The sequence below is a fragment of the Hypanus sabinus genome, chromosome 5 (genome assembly GCF_030144855.1).
Source record: "Hypanus sabinus isolate sHypSab1 chromosome 5, sHypSab1.hap1, whole genome shotgun sequence".
Lineage (NCBI taxonomy): Eukaryota > Metazoa > Chordata > Chondrichthyes > Myliobatiformes > Dasyatidae > Hypanus > Hypanus sabinus.
The window spans coordinates 71714900-71730510 of record NC_082710.1 but is presented as its reverse complement, the minus strand read 5'-3'; positions in this window follow the sequence as shown (position 1 = coordinate 71730510).

Genomic DNA, 15611 nt, shown 5'->3' with positions numbered 1-15611 from the left:
CCAGCTGGGGAGTGCAGGAGAAGGGAGTGAAATTCCATCCGGGGAGTGCAGGAGAAGGGGGTGAAATTCCATCTGGGGAGTGCAGGAGAACGGAGTGAAATTCCAGCTGGGGAGTGCAGGAGGAGGGAGTGAAATTCCAGCTGTGGAGTGCAGGAGAAGGGAGTGAAATTCCAGCTGGGGAGAGCAGGAGAAGGGTGTGAAATCCCGGCTGTGGAGTGCAGGAGAAGGGGGTGAAATTCCAGCTATGTAGTGAAGGAGAAGGGAGTGAATTCCCATCTGGGGAGCACAGGAAAATGGGGTGAAATTCCATCTGCGGTGTGCAGGAGAACGGGGTGAATTTCTATCAGGGGAGTGCAGGAAAATTGGGTGAAATTCCGGCTGTGGAGTGCAGGAGAAGAGTGTGAAATTCCATCTGGGGAGTGCAGGAAAATTGGGTGAAATTCCGGCTGTGGAGTGCAGTAGAAGAGGGTGATATTCCAGCTGGGGAGTGCAGGAGAGGGGGATGAATTTCCATCTGGGAATTGCAGGAGAAGGGAGTGAAATTCCAGCTGGGAATTGCAGGAGAAGGGAGTGAAATTCCAGCTGGGGAGTGCAGGAGAAGGGAGTGAAATTCCAGCTGGGAATTGCAGGAGAAGGGAGTGAAATTCCAGCTGGGGAGTGCAGGAGAAGGGAGTGAAATTCCAGCTGGGGAGTGCAGGAGAAGGGAGTGAAATTCCAGCTGGGGAGTGCAGGAGAAGGGAGTGAAATTCCAGCTGTGGAGTGCAGGAGAAGGGGGTGATATTCCAGCTGGGGAGTGCAGGAGAAGGGGATGAATTTCCATCTGGGAATTGCAGGAGAAGGGAGTGAAATTCCAGCTGGGGAGTGCAGGAGAAGGGAGTGAAATTCCAGCTGGGGAGTGCAGGAGAAGGGAGTGAAATTCCAGCTGGGGAGTGCAGGAGAAGGGTGTGAAATTCCAGCTGGGGAGAGCAGGAGAAGGGTGTGAAATCCCGGCTGTGGAGTGCAGGAGAAGGGGGTGAAATTCCGGCAGTGGAGTGCAGGAGAAGGGGGTGAAATTCCGGCTGTGGAGAGCAGGAGAAGGGGGTGAAATTCCCGCTGTGGAGTGCAGGAGAAGAGGGTGAAATTCTGGCTGTGGAGTGCAGGAGAGGGGGGTGAAATTGCATCTTGGGAGTGCAGTAGAAGGGGGTGATATTCCAGCTGGGGAGTGCAGGAGAAGGGGGTGATATTCCAGCTGGGGAGTGCAGGAGAAGGGGATGAATTTCCATCTGGGAATTGCAGGAGAAGGGAGTGAAATTCCAGCTGGGGAGTGCAGGAGAAGGGAGTGAAATTCCAGCTGGGGAGTGCAGGAGAAGGGAGTGAAATTCCAGCTGGGGAGTGCAGGAGAAGGGAGTGAAATTCCAGCTGTGGAGTGCAGGAGAAGGGAGTGAAATCCCGGCTGTGGAGTGCAGGAGAAGGGGGTGAAATTCCGGCAGTGGAGTGCAGGAGAAGGGGGTGAAATTCCGGCTGTGGAGAGCAGGAGAAGGGGGTGAAATTCCCGCTGTGGAATGCAGGAGAAAGGGATGAAATTCCAGCTGGGGAGTGCAGGAGAAGGAGGTAAAATTCCAGCTATGGAGTGTAGGAGAAGTGGGTGAAATTCCAACTGGGGAGTGCAGGAGAAGGGGGTGAAATTCCGGCTGTGGAGAGCAGGAGAAGCGGGTGAAATTCCGGCTGTGGAGTGCAGGAGAAGAGGGTGAAATTCTGGCTGTGGAGTGCAGGAGAGGGGGGTGAAATTGCATCTTGGGATTGCAGTAGAAGGGAGTGATTTTCCAGCTGGGGAGTGCAGGAGAAGGGGATGAATTTCCATCTGGGAAGTGCAGGAGAAGGGAGTGAAATTCCAGCTGGGGAGTGCAGGAAAAGGGGGTGAAATTATAGCTGGGGTGTGCAGCATCTGGGGGTGAAATTCCAGCTGGGAAGAACAGGAAAAGGAGGTGAAATTCCAACTGTGGTTTGCAGGAGAAGGGGGTGAAATTCCAGCTAGGGATTGCAGGAGAAGGGGATGAAATTCCAACTGGGGAGTGCAGGAGAATGGGGTAAAATTCCAGCTGGGAAGTACTGGAAAAGGGGGTGAAATTCCAGATGTGGAATGCAGGAGAAGGGGGTGAAATTCAGACTGTGGAGAGCAGGAGAAGGGGATGAAATTCCACCTACGGAGTGCAGGAGAAGAAGGTGAAATTCCGGCTGTGGAGTTCAGGAGAAGGGGGTGAAATTCCAGCTGGGGAGTGCAGGAGAAGTGGGGGGGAAATTCCAGCTGGGGAGTGATGGAGTTGGGGGTGAAATTCCATCTGGGGAGTGCAAGAGAAGGGGGTGAAATTCCATCAGGGGAGTGCAGGAAAAGTGGGTGAAATTCCGGCTGTGTAGTGCAGGAGTAGGGGGTGAAATTCCAGCTGTGGAGTGCAGGAGAAGGAGGTAAAATTCCATCTGGGGAGTGCAGGAGAAGGAGGTAAAATTCCATCTGGGGAGTGCAGGAGAAGGGGGTGAAATTCCATCTGGGTAGTGCAGGAGAATGGGGTGAATTTCCAGCTGGGTAGTGCAGGAGAAGGGGGTGAATTCCCATCTGGGGAGTACAGGAAAATGGGGTGAAATTCCATCTGCGGAGTGCAGTAGAAGGGGGTGATATTCCTGCTGTGGAGTGCAGGAGAAGGGGGTGAAATTCCATTGGGGAGTGCAGGAAAATTGGGTGAAATTCCGCCTGTGGAGTGCAGGAGAATGGGGTGAAATTCCGGCTGTGGAGTGCAGGAGAAGAGGGTGAATTTCTGGCTGTGGAGTGCAGGAGAGGGGGGTGAAATTGCATCTTGGGAGTGCAGGAGAAGGGGGTGATATTCCAGCTGGGGAGTGCAGGAGAAGGAGGTAAAATTCCAGCTATGGAGTGTAGGAGAAGTGGGTGAAATTCCAACTGGGGAGTGCAGGAGAAGGGGGTGAAATTCCGGCTGTGGAGAGCAGGAGAAGCGGGTGAAATTCCGGCTGTGGAGTGCAGGAGAAGAGGGTGAAATTCTGGCTGTGGAGTGCAGGAGAGGGGGGTGAAATTGCATCTTGGGATTGCAGTAGAAGGGAGTGATTTTCCAGCTGGGGAGTGCAGGAGAAGGGGATGAATTTCCATCTGGGAAGTGCAGGAGAAGGGAGTGAAATTCCAGCTGGGGAGTGCAGGAGAAGGGGGTGAAATTATAGCTGGGGTGTGCAGCATCTGGGGGTGAAATTCCAGCTGGGAAGAACAGGAAAAGGGGGTGAAATTCCAACTGTGGTTTGCAGGAGAAGGGGGTGAAATTCCAGCTAGGGATTGCAGGAGAAGGGGATGAAATTCCAACTGGGGAGTGCAGGAGAATGGGGTAAAATTCCAGCTGGGAAGTACAGGAAAAGGGGGTGAAATTCAGACTGTGGAGAGCAGGAGAAGGGGATGAAATTCCACCTACGAATTGCAGGAGAAGAAGGTGAAATTCTGGCTGTGGAGTTCAGGAGAAGGGGGTGAAATTCCAGCTGGGGAGTGCAGGAGAAGTGGGGGGGAAATTCCAGCTGGGGAGTGATGGAGTTGGGGGTGAAATTCCATCTGGGGAGTGCAAGAGAAGGGGGTGAAATTCCATCAGGGGAGTGCAGGAAAAGTGGGTGAAATTCCGGCTGTGTAGTGCAGGAGTAGGGGGTGAAATTCCAGCTGTGGAGTGCAGGAGAAGGAGGTAAAATTCCATCTGGGGAGTGCAGGAGAAGGAGGTAAAATTCCATCTGGGGAGTGCAGGAGAAGGGGGTGAAATTCCATCTGGGTAGTGCAGGAGAATGGGGTGAATTTCCAGCTGGGTAGTGCAGGAGAAGGGGGTGAATTCCCATCTGGGGAGTACAGGAAAATGGGGTGAAATTCCATCTGCGGAGTGCAGTAGAAGGGGGTGATATTCCTGCTGTGGAGTGCAGGAGAAGGGGGTGAAATTCCATCTGGGGAGTGCAGGAAAATTGGGTGAAATTCCGCCTGTGGAGTGCAGGAGAATGGGGTGAAATTCCGGCTGTGGAGTGCAGGAGAAGAGGGTGAATTTCTGGCTGTGGAGTGCAGGAGAGGGGGGTGAAATTGCATCTTGGGAGTGCAGGAGAAGGGGGTGAAATTCCGGCTGTGGAGAGCAGTAGAAGAGGGTGATATTCCAGCTGGGGAGTGCAGGAGAGGGGGATGAATTTCCATCTGGGAATTGCAGGAGAAGGGAGTGAAATTCCAGCTGGGAATTGCAGGAGAAGGGAGTGAAATTCCAGCTGGGGAGTGCAGGAGAAGGGAGTGAAATTCCAGCTGGGAATTGCAGGAGAAGGGAGTGAAATTCCAGCTGGGGAGTGCAGGAGAAGGGAGTGAAATTCCAGCTGGGGAGTGCAGGAGAAGGGAGTGAAATTCCAGCTGGGGAGTGCAGGAGAAGGGAGTGAAATTCCAGCTGTGGAGTGCAGGAGAAGGGGGTGATATTCCAGCTGGGGAGTGCAGGAGAAGGGGATGAATTTCCATCTGGGAATTGCAGGAGAAGGGAGTGAAATTCCAGCTGGGGAGTGCAGGAGAAGGGAGTGAAATTCCAGCTGGGGAGTGCAGGAGAAGGGAGTGAAATTCCAGCTGGGGAGAGCAGGAGAAGGGTGTGAAATCCCGGCTGTGGAGTGCAGGAGAAGGGGGTGAAATTCCGGCAGTGGAGTGCACGAGAAGGGGGTGAAATTCCGGCTGTGGAGAGCAGGAGAAGGGGGTGAAATTCCCGCTGTGGAGTGCAGGAGAAGAGGGTGAAATTCTGGCTGTGGAGTGCAGGAGAGGGGGGTGAAATTGCATCTTGGGAGTGCAGTAGAAGGGGGTGATATTCCAGCTGGGGAGTGCAGGAGAAGGGGATGAATTTCCATCTGGGAATTGCAGGAGAAGGGAGTGAAATTCCAGCTGGGGAGTGCAGGAGAAGGGAGTGAAATTCCAGCTGGGGAGTGCAGGAGAAGGGAGTGAAATTCCAGCTGGGGAGTGCAGGAGAAGGGAGTGAAATTCCAGCTGTGGAGTGCAGGAGAAGGGAGTGAAATCCCGGCTGTGGAGTGCAGGAGAAGGGGGTGAAATTCCGGCAGTGGAGTGCAGGAGAAGGGGGTGAAATTCCGGCTGTCGAGAGCAGGAGAAGGGGGTGAAATTCCCGCTGTGGAATGCAGGAGAAAGGGATTAAATTCCAGCTGGGGAGTGCAGGAGAAGGAGGTAAAATTCCAGCTATGGAGTGTAGGAGAAGTGGGTGAAATTCCAACTGGGGAGTGCAGGAGAAGGGGGTGAAATTCCGGCTGTGGAGAGCAGGAGAAGCGGGTGAAATTCCGGCTGTGGAGTGCAGGAGAAGAGGGTGAAATTCTGGCTGTGGAGTGCAGGAGAGGGGGGTGAAATTGCATCTTGGGATTGCAGTAGAAGGGAGTGATTTTCCAGCTGGGGAGTGCAGGAGAAGGGGATGAATTTCCATCTGGGAAGTGCAGGAGAAGGGAGTGAAATTCCAGCTGGGGAGTGCAGGAGAAGGGGGTGAAATTATAGCTGGGGTGTGCAGCATCTGGGGGTGAAATTCCTGCTGGGAAGAACAGGAAAAGGAGGTGAAATTCCAACTGTGGTTTGCAGGAGAAGGGGGTGAAATTCCAGCTAGGGATTGCAGGAGAAGGGGATGAAATTCCAACTGGGGAGTGCAGGAGAATGGGGTAAAATTCCAGCTGGGAAGTACAGGAAAAGGGGGTGAAATTCCAGCTGTGGAATGCAGGAGAAGGGGGTGAAATTCAGACTGTGGAGTGCAGGAGAAGGGAGTGAAATTCCAGCTGTGGAGTGCAGGAGAAGGGGGTGATATTCCAGCTGGGGAGTGCAGGAGAAGGGGATGAATTTCCATCTGGGAATTGCAGGAGAAGGGAGTGAAATTCCAGCTGGGGAGTGCGGGAGAAGGGAGTGAAATTCCAGCTGGGGAGTGCAGGAGAAGGGAGTGAAATTCCAGCTGGGGAGTGCAGGAGAAGGGAGTGAAATTCCAGCTGGGGAGAGCAGGAGAAGGGTGTGAAATCCCGGCTGTGGAGTGCAGGAGAAGGGGGTGAAATTCCGGCAGTGGAGTGCACGAGAAGGGGGTGAAATTCCGGCTGTGGAGAGCAGGAGAAGGGGGTGAAATTCCCGCTGTGGAGTGCAGGAGAAGAGGGTGAAATTCTGGCTGTGGAGTGCAGGAGAGGGGGGTGAAATTGCATCTTGGGAGTGCAGTAGAAGGGGGTGATATTCCAGCTGGGGAGTGCAGGAGAAGGGGATGAATTTCCATCTGGGAATTGCAGGAGAAGGGAGTGAAATTCCAGCTGGGGAGTGCGGGAGAAGGGAGTGAAATTCCAGCTGGGGAGTGCAGGAGAAGGGAGTGAAATTCCAGCTGGGGAGTGCAGGAGAAGGGAGTGAAATTCCAGCTGTGGAGTGCAGGAGAAGGGAGTGAAATCCCGGCTGTGGAGTGCAGGAGAAGGGGGTGAAATTCCGGCAGTGGAGTGAGGAGAAGGGGGTGAAATTCCGGCTGTGGAGAGCAGGAGAAGGGGGTGAAATTCCCGCTGTGGAATGCAGGAGAAAGGGATGAAATTCCAGCTGGGGAGTGCAGGAGAAGGAGGTAAAATTCCAGCTATGGAGTGTAGGAGAAGGGGGTGAATTCCCATCTGGGGAGTACAGGAAAATGGGGTGAAATTCCATCTGCGGAGTGCAGTAGAAGGGTGTGATATTCCTGCTGTGGAGTGCAGGAGAAGGGGGTGAAATTCCATCTGGGGAGTGCAGGAAAATTGGGTGAAATTCCGCCTGTGGAGTGCAGGAGAATGGGGTGAAATTCCGGCTGTGGAGTGCAGGAGAAGAGGGTGAATTTCTGGCTGTGGAGTGCAGGAGAGGGGGGTGAAATTGCATCTTGGGAGTGCAGGAGAAGGGGGTGATATTCCAGCTGGGGAGTGCAGGAGAAGGAGGTAAAATTCCAGCTATGGAGTGTAGGAGAAGTGGGTGAAATTCCAACTGGGGAGTGCAGGAGGAGGGGGTGAAATTCCGGCTGTGGAGAGCAGGAGAAGCGGGTGAAATTCCGGCTGTGGAGTGCAGGAGAAGAGGGTGAAATTCTGGCTGTGGAGTGCAGGAGAGGGGGGTGAAATTGCATCTTGGGATTGCAGTAGAAGGGAGTGATTTTCCAGCTGGGGAGTGCAGGAGAAGGGGATGAATTTCCATCTGGGAAGTGCAGGAGAAGGGAGTGAAATTCCAGCTGGGGAGTGCAGGAGAAGGGGGTGAAATTATAGCTGGGGTGTGCAGCATCTGGGGGTGAAATTCCAGCTGGGAAGAACAGGAAAAGGGGGTGAAATTCCAACTGTGGTTTGCAGGAGAAGGGGGTGAAATTCCAGCTAGGGATTGCAGGAGAAGGGGATGAAATTCCAACTGGGGAGTGCAGGAGAATGGGGTAAAATTCCAGCTGGGAAGTACAGGAAAAGGGGGTGAAATTCCAGCTGTGGAATGCAGGAGAAGGGGGTGAAATTCAGACTGTGGAGAGCAGGAGAAGGGGATGAAATTCCACCTACGGAGTGCAGAAGAAGAAGGTGAAATTCCGGCTGTGGAGTTCAGGAGAAGGGGGTGAAATTCCAGCTGGGGAGTGCAGGAGAAGTGGGGGGGGAATTCCAGCTGGGGAGTGATGGAGTTGGGGGTGAAATTCCATCTGGGGAGTGCAAGAGAAGGGGGTGAAATTCCATCAGGGGAGTGCAGGAAAAGTGGGTGAAATTCCGGCTGTGTAGTGCAGGAGTAGGGGGTGAAATTCCAGCTGTGGAGTGCAGGAGAAGGAGGTAAAATTCCATCTGGGGAGTGCAGGAGAAGGAGGTAAAATTCCATCTGGGGAGTGCAGGAGAAGGGGGTGAAATTCCATCTGGGTAGTGCAGGAGAATGGGGTGAATTTCCAGCTGGGTAGTGCAGGAGAAGGGGGTGAATTCCCATCTGGGGAGTACAGGAAAATGGGGTGAAATCCCATCTGCGGAGTGCAGTAGAAGGGGGTGATATTCCTGCTGTGGAGTGCAGGAGAAGGGGGTGAAATTCCATCTGGGGAGTGCAGGAAAATTGGGTGAAATTCCGCCTGTGGAGTGCAGGAGAATGGGGTGAAATTCCGGCTGTGGAGTGCAGGAGAAGAGGGTGAATTTCTGGCTGTGGAGTGCAGGAGAGGGGGGTGAAATTGCATCTTGGGAGTGCAGGAGAAGGGGGTGATATTCCAGCTGGGGAGTGCAGGAGAAGGGGATGAATTTCCATCTGGGAATTGCAGGAGAAGGGGGTGAAATTCCGGCTGTGGAGAGCAGGAGAAGGGGGTGAAATTCCCGCTGTGGAATGCAGGAGAAGGGGATGAAATTCCAGCTGGGGAGTGCAGGAGAAGGAGGTAAAATTCCAGCTATGGAGTGTAGGAGAAGTGGGTGAAATTCCAACTGGGGAGTGCAGGAGAAGGGGGTGAAATTCCGGCTGTGGAGAGCAGGAGAAGCGGGTGAAATTCCGGCTGTGGAGTGCAGGAGAAGAGGGTGAAATTCTGGCTGTGGAGTGCAGGAGAGGGGGGTGAAATTGCATCTTGGGATTGCAGTAGAAGGGAGTGATATTCCAGCTGGGGAGTGCAGGAGAAGGGGATGAATTTCCATCTGGGAAGTGCAGGAGAAGGGAGTGAAATTCCAGCTGGGGAGTGCAGGAGAAGGGGGTGAAATTATAGCTGGGGTGTGCCGCATCTGGGGGTGAAATTCCAGCTGGGAAGAACAGGAAAAGGGGGTGAAATTCCAACTGTGGTTTGCAGGAGAAGGGGGTGAAATTCCAGCTAGGGATTGCAGGAGAAGGGGATGAAATTCCAACTGGGGAGTGCAGGAGAATGGGGTAAAATTCCAGCTGGGGAGTGCAGGAGAATGGGGTAAAATTCCAGCTGGGATGTACAGGAAAAGGGGGTGAAATTCCAGCTGTGGAATGCAGGAGAAGGGGGTGAAATTCCGACTGTGGAGAGCAGGAGAAGGGGATGAAATTCCACCTACGGAGTGCAGGAGAAGAAGGTGAAATTCCGGCTGTGGAGTTCAGGAGAAGGGGGTGAAATTCCAGCTGGGGAGTGCAGGAGAAGTGGGGGGGAAATTCCAGCTGGGGAGTGATGGAGTTGGGGGTGAAATTCCATCTGGGGAGTGCAAGAGAAGGGGGTGAAATTCCAGCTGGGGAGTGCAGGAGAAGGAGGTAAAATTCCAGCTATGGAGTGTAGGACAAGAAGGTGAATTCCCATCTGGGGTGTGCAGGAAAATAGGGTGAAATTCCGGCTGTGGAGTGCAGGAGAAGAGGGTGAAATTCTGGCTGTGGAGAGCAGGAGAAGCGGGTGAAATTCCGGCTGTGGAGTGCAGGAGAAGGGGGTGAATTCCCATCTGGGGAGCACAGGAAAATGGGGTGAATTTCCAGCTGGGTAGTGCAGGAGAAGGGGGTGAATTCCCATCTGGGGAGTACAGGAAAATGGGGTGAAATTCCATCTGCGAAGTGCAGGAGAACGGGGTGAATTTCTATCAGGGGAGTGCAGGAGAAGGAGGTGAAATTCCATCTGGGGAGTGCAGGAAAATTGGGTGAAATTCCGCCTGTGGAGTGCAGGAGAGGGGGGTGAAATTGCATCTTGGGAGTGCAGTAGAACGGGGTGATATTCCTGCTGTGGAGTGCAGGAGAAGGGGGTGAAATTCCATCTGGGGAGTGCAGGAAAATTGGGTGAAATTCCGCCTGTGGAGTGCAGGAGAGGGGGGTGAAATTGCATCTTGGGAGTGCAGTAGAAGGGGGTGATATTCCTGCTGTGGAGTGCAGGAGAAGGGGGTGAAATTCCATCTGGGGAGTGGAGGAAAATTGGGTGAAATTCCGGCTGTGGAGTGCAGGAGAAGAGGGTGAAATTCTGGCTGTGGAGTGCAGGAGAAGGGAGTGAAATTGCATCTTGGGAGTGCAGTAGATTGGGGTGATATTCCAGCTGGGGAGTGCAGGAGAAGGGGATGAATTTCCATCTGGGAATTGCAGGAGAAGGGAGTGAAATTCCAGCTGGGGAGTGCAGGAGAAGGGAGTGAAATTCCAGCTGGGGAGTGCAGGAGAAGGGAGTGAAATTCCAGCTGTGGAGTGCAGAAGAAGGGAGTGAAATTCCAGCTGGGGAGTGCAGGAGAAGGGGGTGAAATTCCGGCAGTGGAGTGCAGGAGAAGGGGGTGAAATTCCCGCTGTGGAATGCAGGAGAAGGGGTTGAAATTCCAGCTATGGAGTGTAGGAGAAGTGGGTGAAATTCCAACTGGGGAGTGCAGGAGAAGGGGGTGAAATTCCGGCTGTGGAGAGCAGGAGAAGCGGGTGAAATTCCGGCTGTGGAGTGCAGGAGAAGAGGGTGAAATTCCAGTTGTGGAGCCCAGGAGATGGGGGTGAAATTCCATCTGTGCAGTGCAGGAGAAGGGGGTGAATTTCCAGCTATGTAGTGCAGGAGAAGGGTGTGAAATTCCCATCTGGGGAGCACAGGAAAATGGGGTGAAATTCCATCTGCGGATGGCATGAGAACGGGGTAAATTTCTATCAGGGGAGTGCAGGAGAAGGGGGTGAAATTCCATCCGGCGACTACAGGAGAAGGATGTGAAATTGCATCTGAAGAGTACAGGAGAAAGGGGTGAAATTCCTGCTGTGGAGAGCAGGAGAAGGGGGAGAAATTCCAGCTGGGAAGTACAGGAAAAGGGGGTGAAATTCCAGCTGGGAAGTGCATGAAAAGGGGGTGAAATTCCAGCTGTGGTTTGCAGGAGAAGGGGCTGAAATTCTAGCTGGGGAGTGCAGGAGAAGGGGCTGAAATTCCAGCTGGGTAGTGCAGGAGAAGGGGGTGAATTCCCATCTGGGGAGTGCAGGAAAATTGGGTGAAATTCCGCCTGTGGAGTGCAGGAGAGGGGGGTGAAATTGCATCTTGGGAGTGCAGTAGAAGGGGGTGATATTCCTGCTGTGGAGTGCAGGAGAAGGGGGTGAAATTCCATCTGGGGAGTGGAGGAAAATTGGGTGAAATTCCGGCTGTGGAGTGCAGGAGAAGAGGGTGAAATTCTGGCTGTGGAGTGCAGGAGAAGGGAGTGAAATTGCATCTTGGGAGTGCAGTAGATTGGGGTGATATTCCAGCTGGGGAGTGCAGGAGAAGGGGATGAATTTCCATCTGGGAATTGCAGGAGAAGGGAGTGAAATTCCAGCTGGGGAGTGCAGGAGAAGGGAGTGAAATTCCAGCTGGGGAGTGCAGGAGAAGGGAGTGAAATTCCAGCTGTGGAGTGCAGAAGAAGGGAGTGAAATTCCAGCTGGGGAGTGCAGGAGAAGGGGGTGAAATTCCGGCAGTGGAGTGCAGGAGAAGGGGGTGAAATTCCCGCTGTGGAATGCAGGAGAAGGGGTTGAAATTCCAGCTATGGAGTGTAGGAGAAGTGGGTGAAATTCCAACTGGGGAGTGCAGGAGAAGGGGGTGAAATTCCGGCTGTGGAGAGCAGGAGAAGCGGGTGAAATTCCGGCTGTGGAGTGCAGGAGAAGAGGGTGAAATTCCAGTTGTGGAGCCCAGGAGATGGGGGTGAAATTCCATCTGTGCAGTGCAGGAGAAGGGGGTGAATTTCCAGCTATGTAGTGCAGGAGAAGGGTGTGAAATTCCCATCTGGGGAGCACAGGAAAATGGGGTGAAATTCCATCTGCGGATGGCATGAGAACGGGGTAAATTTCTATCAGGGGAGTGCAGGAGAAGGGGGTGAAATTCCATCCGGCGACTACAGGAGAAGGATGTGAAATTGCATCTGAAGAGTACAGGAGAAAGGGGTGAAATTCCTGCTGTGGAGAGCAGGAGAAGGGGGAGAAATTCCAGCTGGGAAGTACAGGAAAAGGGGGTGAAATTCCAGCTGGGAAGTGCATGAAAAGGGGGTGAAATTCCAGCTGTGGTTTGCAGGAGAAGGGGCTGAAATTCTAGCTGGGGAGTGCAGGAGAAGGGGCTGAAATTCCAGCTGGGTAGTGCAGGAGAAGGGGGTGAATTCCCATCTGGGGAGTACAGGAAAATTGGGTGAAATTCCATCTGCGGAGTGCAGGAGAACGGGGTGAATTTCTATCAGGGGAGTGCAGGAGAACGGGGTGAATTTCTGGCTGTGGAGTGCAGGAGAGGGGGGTGAAATTGCATCTTGGGATTGCAGTAGAAGGGGGTGATATTCCAGCTGGGGAGTGCAGGAGAAGGGGGTGAAATTCCATCCGGCGACGACAGGAGAAGTGGATGGAATTCCTGCTGTGGAGTGCAGGAGAAGGGGGCGAAATTCCACCTGGGGAGTCCTGGAGAAGGCTGTGAAATTCCGGCTGTGGAGTGCAGGAGAAGTGGGTGAAAATACAGCTGGGGAGTGCAGGAGAAGGGGATGAATTTCCATCTGGGGAGTGCAGGAGAAGGGGGTGATATTCCAGCTGGGGAGTGCAGGAGAAGGGAGTGAAATTCCATCTGGGGAGTGCAGGAGAAGGGGGTGAAATTCCATCTGGGGAGTGCAGGAGAAGGGAGTGAAATTCCAGCTGGGGAGTGCAGGAGAAGGGAGTGAAATTCCAGCTGTGGAGTGCAGGAGAAGGGAGTGAAATTCCAGCTGGGGAGAGCAGGAGAAGGGTGTGAAATCCCGGCTGTGGAGTGCAGGAGAAGGGGGTGAAATTCCAGCTATGTAGTGAAGGAGAAGGGGGTGAATTCCCATCTGGGGAGCACAGGAAAATGGGGTGAAATTCCATCTGCGGTGTGCAGGAGAACGGGGTGAATTTCTATCAGGGGAGTGCAGGAAAATTGGGTGAAATTCCGGCTGTGGAGTGCAGGAGAAGAGTGTGAAATTCCATCTGGGGAGTGCAGGAAAATTGGGTGAAATTCCGGCTGGGGAGTGCAGTAGAAGAGGGTGATATTCCAGCTGGGGAGTGCAGGAGAAGGGGATGAATTTCCATCTGGGAATTGCAGGAGAAGGGAGTGAAATTCCAGCTGGGAATTGCAGGAGAAGGGAGTGAAATTCCAGCTGGGGAGTGCAGGAGAAGGGAGTGAAATTCCAGCTGGGAATTGCAGGAGAAGGGAGTGAAATTCCAGCTGGGGAGTGCAGGAGAAGGGAGAGAAATTCCAGCTGGGGAGTGCAGGAGAAGGGAGTGAAATTCCAGCTGGGGAGTGCAGGAGAAGGGAGTGAAATTCCAGCTGTGGAGTGCAGGAGAAGGGGGTGATATTCCAGCTGGGGAGTGCAGGAGAAGGGGATGAATTTCCATCTGGGAATTGCAGGAGAAGGGAGTGAAATTGCAGCTGGGGAGTGCAGGAGAAGGGAGTGAAATTCCAGCTGGGGAGTGCAGGAGAAGAGAGTGAAATTCCAGCTGGGGAGTGCAGGAGAAGGGAGTGAAATTCCAGCTGGGGAGAGCAGGAGAAGGGTGTGAAATCCCGGCTGTGGAGTGCAGGAGAAGGGGGTGAAATTCCGGCAGTGGAGTGCAGGAGAAGGGGGTGAAATTCCGGCTGTGGAGAGCAGGAGAAGGGGGTGAAATTCCCGCTGTGGAATGCAGGAGAAGGGGATGAAATTCCAGCTGGGGAGTGCAGGAGAAGGAGGTAAAATTCCAGCTATGGACTGTAGGAGAAGTGGGTGAAATTCCAACTGGGGAGTGCAGGAGAAGGGGGTGAAATTCCGGCTGTGGAGAGCAGGAGAAGCGGGTGAAATTCCGGCTGTGGAGTGCAGGAGAAGAGGGTGAAATTCTGGCTGTGGAGTGCAGGAGAGGGGGGTGAAATTGCATCTTGGGATTGCAGTAGAAGGGAGTGATTTTCCATCTGGGAAGTGCAGGAGAAGGGAGTGAAATTCCAGCTGGGGAGTGCAGGAGAAGGGGGTGAAATTATAGCTGGGGTGTGCAGCATCTGGGGGTGAAATTCCAGCTGGGAAGAACAGGAAAAGGGGGTGAAATTCCAACTGTGGTTTGCAGGAGAAGGGGGTGAAATTCCAGCTAGGGATTGCAGGAGAAGGGGATGAAATTCCAACTGGGGAGTGCAGGAGAATGGGGTAAAATTCCAGCTGGGGAGTGCAGGAGAATGGGGTAAAATTCCAGCTGGGAAGTACAGGAAAAGGGGGTGAAATTCCAGCTGTGGAATGCAGGAGAAGGGGGTGAAATTCAGACTGTGGAGAGCAGGAGAAGGGGATGAATTTCCACCTACGGAGTGCAGGAGAAGAAGGTGAAATTCCGGCTGTGGAGTTCAGGAGAAGGGGGTGAAATTCCAGCTGGGGAGTGCAGGAGAAGTGGGGGGGAAATTCCAGCTGGGGAGTGATGGAGTTGGGGGTGAAATTCCATCTGGGGAGTGCAAGAGAAGGGGGTGAAATTCCATCAGGGGAGTGCAGGAAAAGTGGGTGAAATTCCGGCTGTGTAGTGCAGGAGTAGGGGGTGAAATTCCATCTGGGTAGTGCAGGAGAATGGGGTGAATTTCCAGCTGGGTAGTGCAGGAGAAGGGGGTGAATTCCCATCTGGGGAGTACAGGAAAATGGGGTGAAATTCCATCTGCGGAGTGCAGGAGAACGGGGTGAATTTCTATCAGGGGAGCGCAGGAGAAGGAGGTGAAATTCCATCTGTGGAGTGCAGGAGAAGGGGGTGAAATTCCATCTGCGGAGTGCAGGAGAACAGGGTGAATTTCTATCAGGGGAGTGCAGGAGAAGGAGGTGAAATTCCATCTGGGGAGTGCAGGAGAAGAGGGTGAAATTCTGGCTGTGGAGTGCAGGAGAAGAGGGTGAAATTCTGGCTGTGGAGTGCAGGAGAAGAGGGTGAAATTCTGGCTGTGGAGTGCAGGAGAGGGGGGTGAAATTGCATCTTGGGAGTGCAGTAGAAGGGGGTGATATTCCAGCTGGGGAGTGCAGGAGAAGGGGATGAATTTCCATCTGGGAATTGCAGGAGAAGGGAGTGAAATTCCAGCTGGGGAGTGCTGGAGAAGGGGGTGAAATCCCGGCTCTGGAGTGCAGGAGAAGGGGGTGAAATTCCGGCAGTGGAGTGCAGGAGAAGGGGGTGAAATTCCCGCTGTGGAATGCAGGAGAAGGGTATGAAATTCCAGCTATGGAGTGTAGGAGAAGTGGGTGAAATTCCAACTGGGGAGTGCAGGAGAAGGGGGTGAAATTCCGGCTGTGGAGAGCAGGAGAAGCGGGTGAAATTCCGGCTGTGGAGTGCAGGAGAAGAGGGTGAAATTCCAGTTGTGGAGCCCAGGAGATGGGGGTGAAATTCCATCTGTGCAGTGCAGGAGAAGGGGGTGAATTTCCAGCTATGTAGTGCAGGAGAAGGGGGTGAATTCCCATCTGGGGAGCACAGGAAAATGGGGTGAAATTCCATCTGCGGATGGCATGAGAACGGGGTAAATTTCTATCAGGGGAGTGCAGGAGAAGGGGGTGAAATTCCATCCGGCGACTACAGGAGAAGGATGTGAAATTGCATCTGAAGAGTACAGGAGAAAGGGGTGAAATTCCTGCTGTGGAGAGCAGGAGAAGGGGGAGAAATTCCAGCTGGGAAGTACAGGAAAAGGGGGTGAAATTCCAGCTGGGAAGTGCATGAAAAGGGGGTGAAATTCCAGCTGTGGTTTGCAGGAGAAGGGGCTGAAATTCTAGCTGGGGAGTGCAGGAGAAGGGGCTGAAATTCCAGCTGGGTAGTGCAGGAGAAGGGGGTG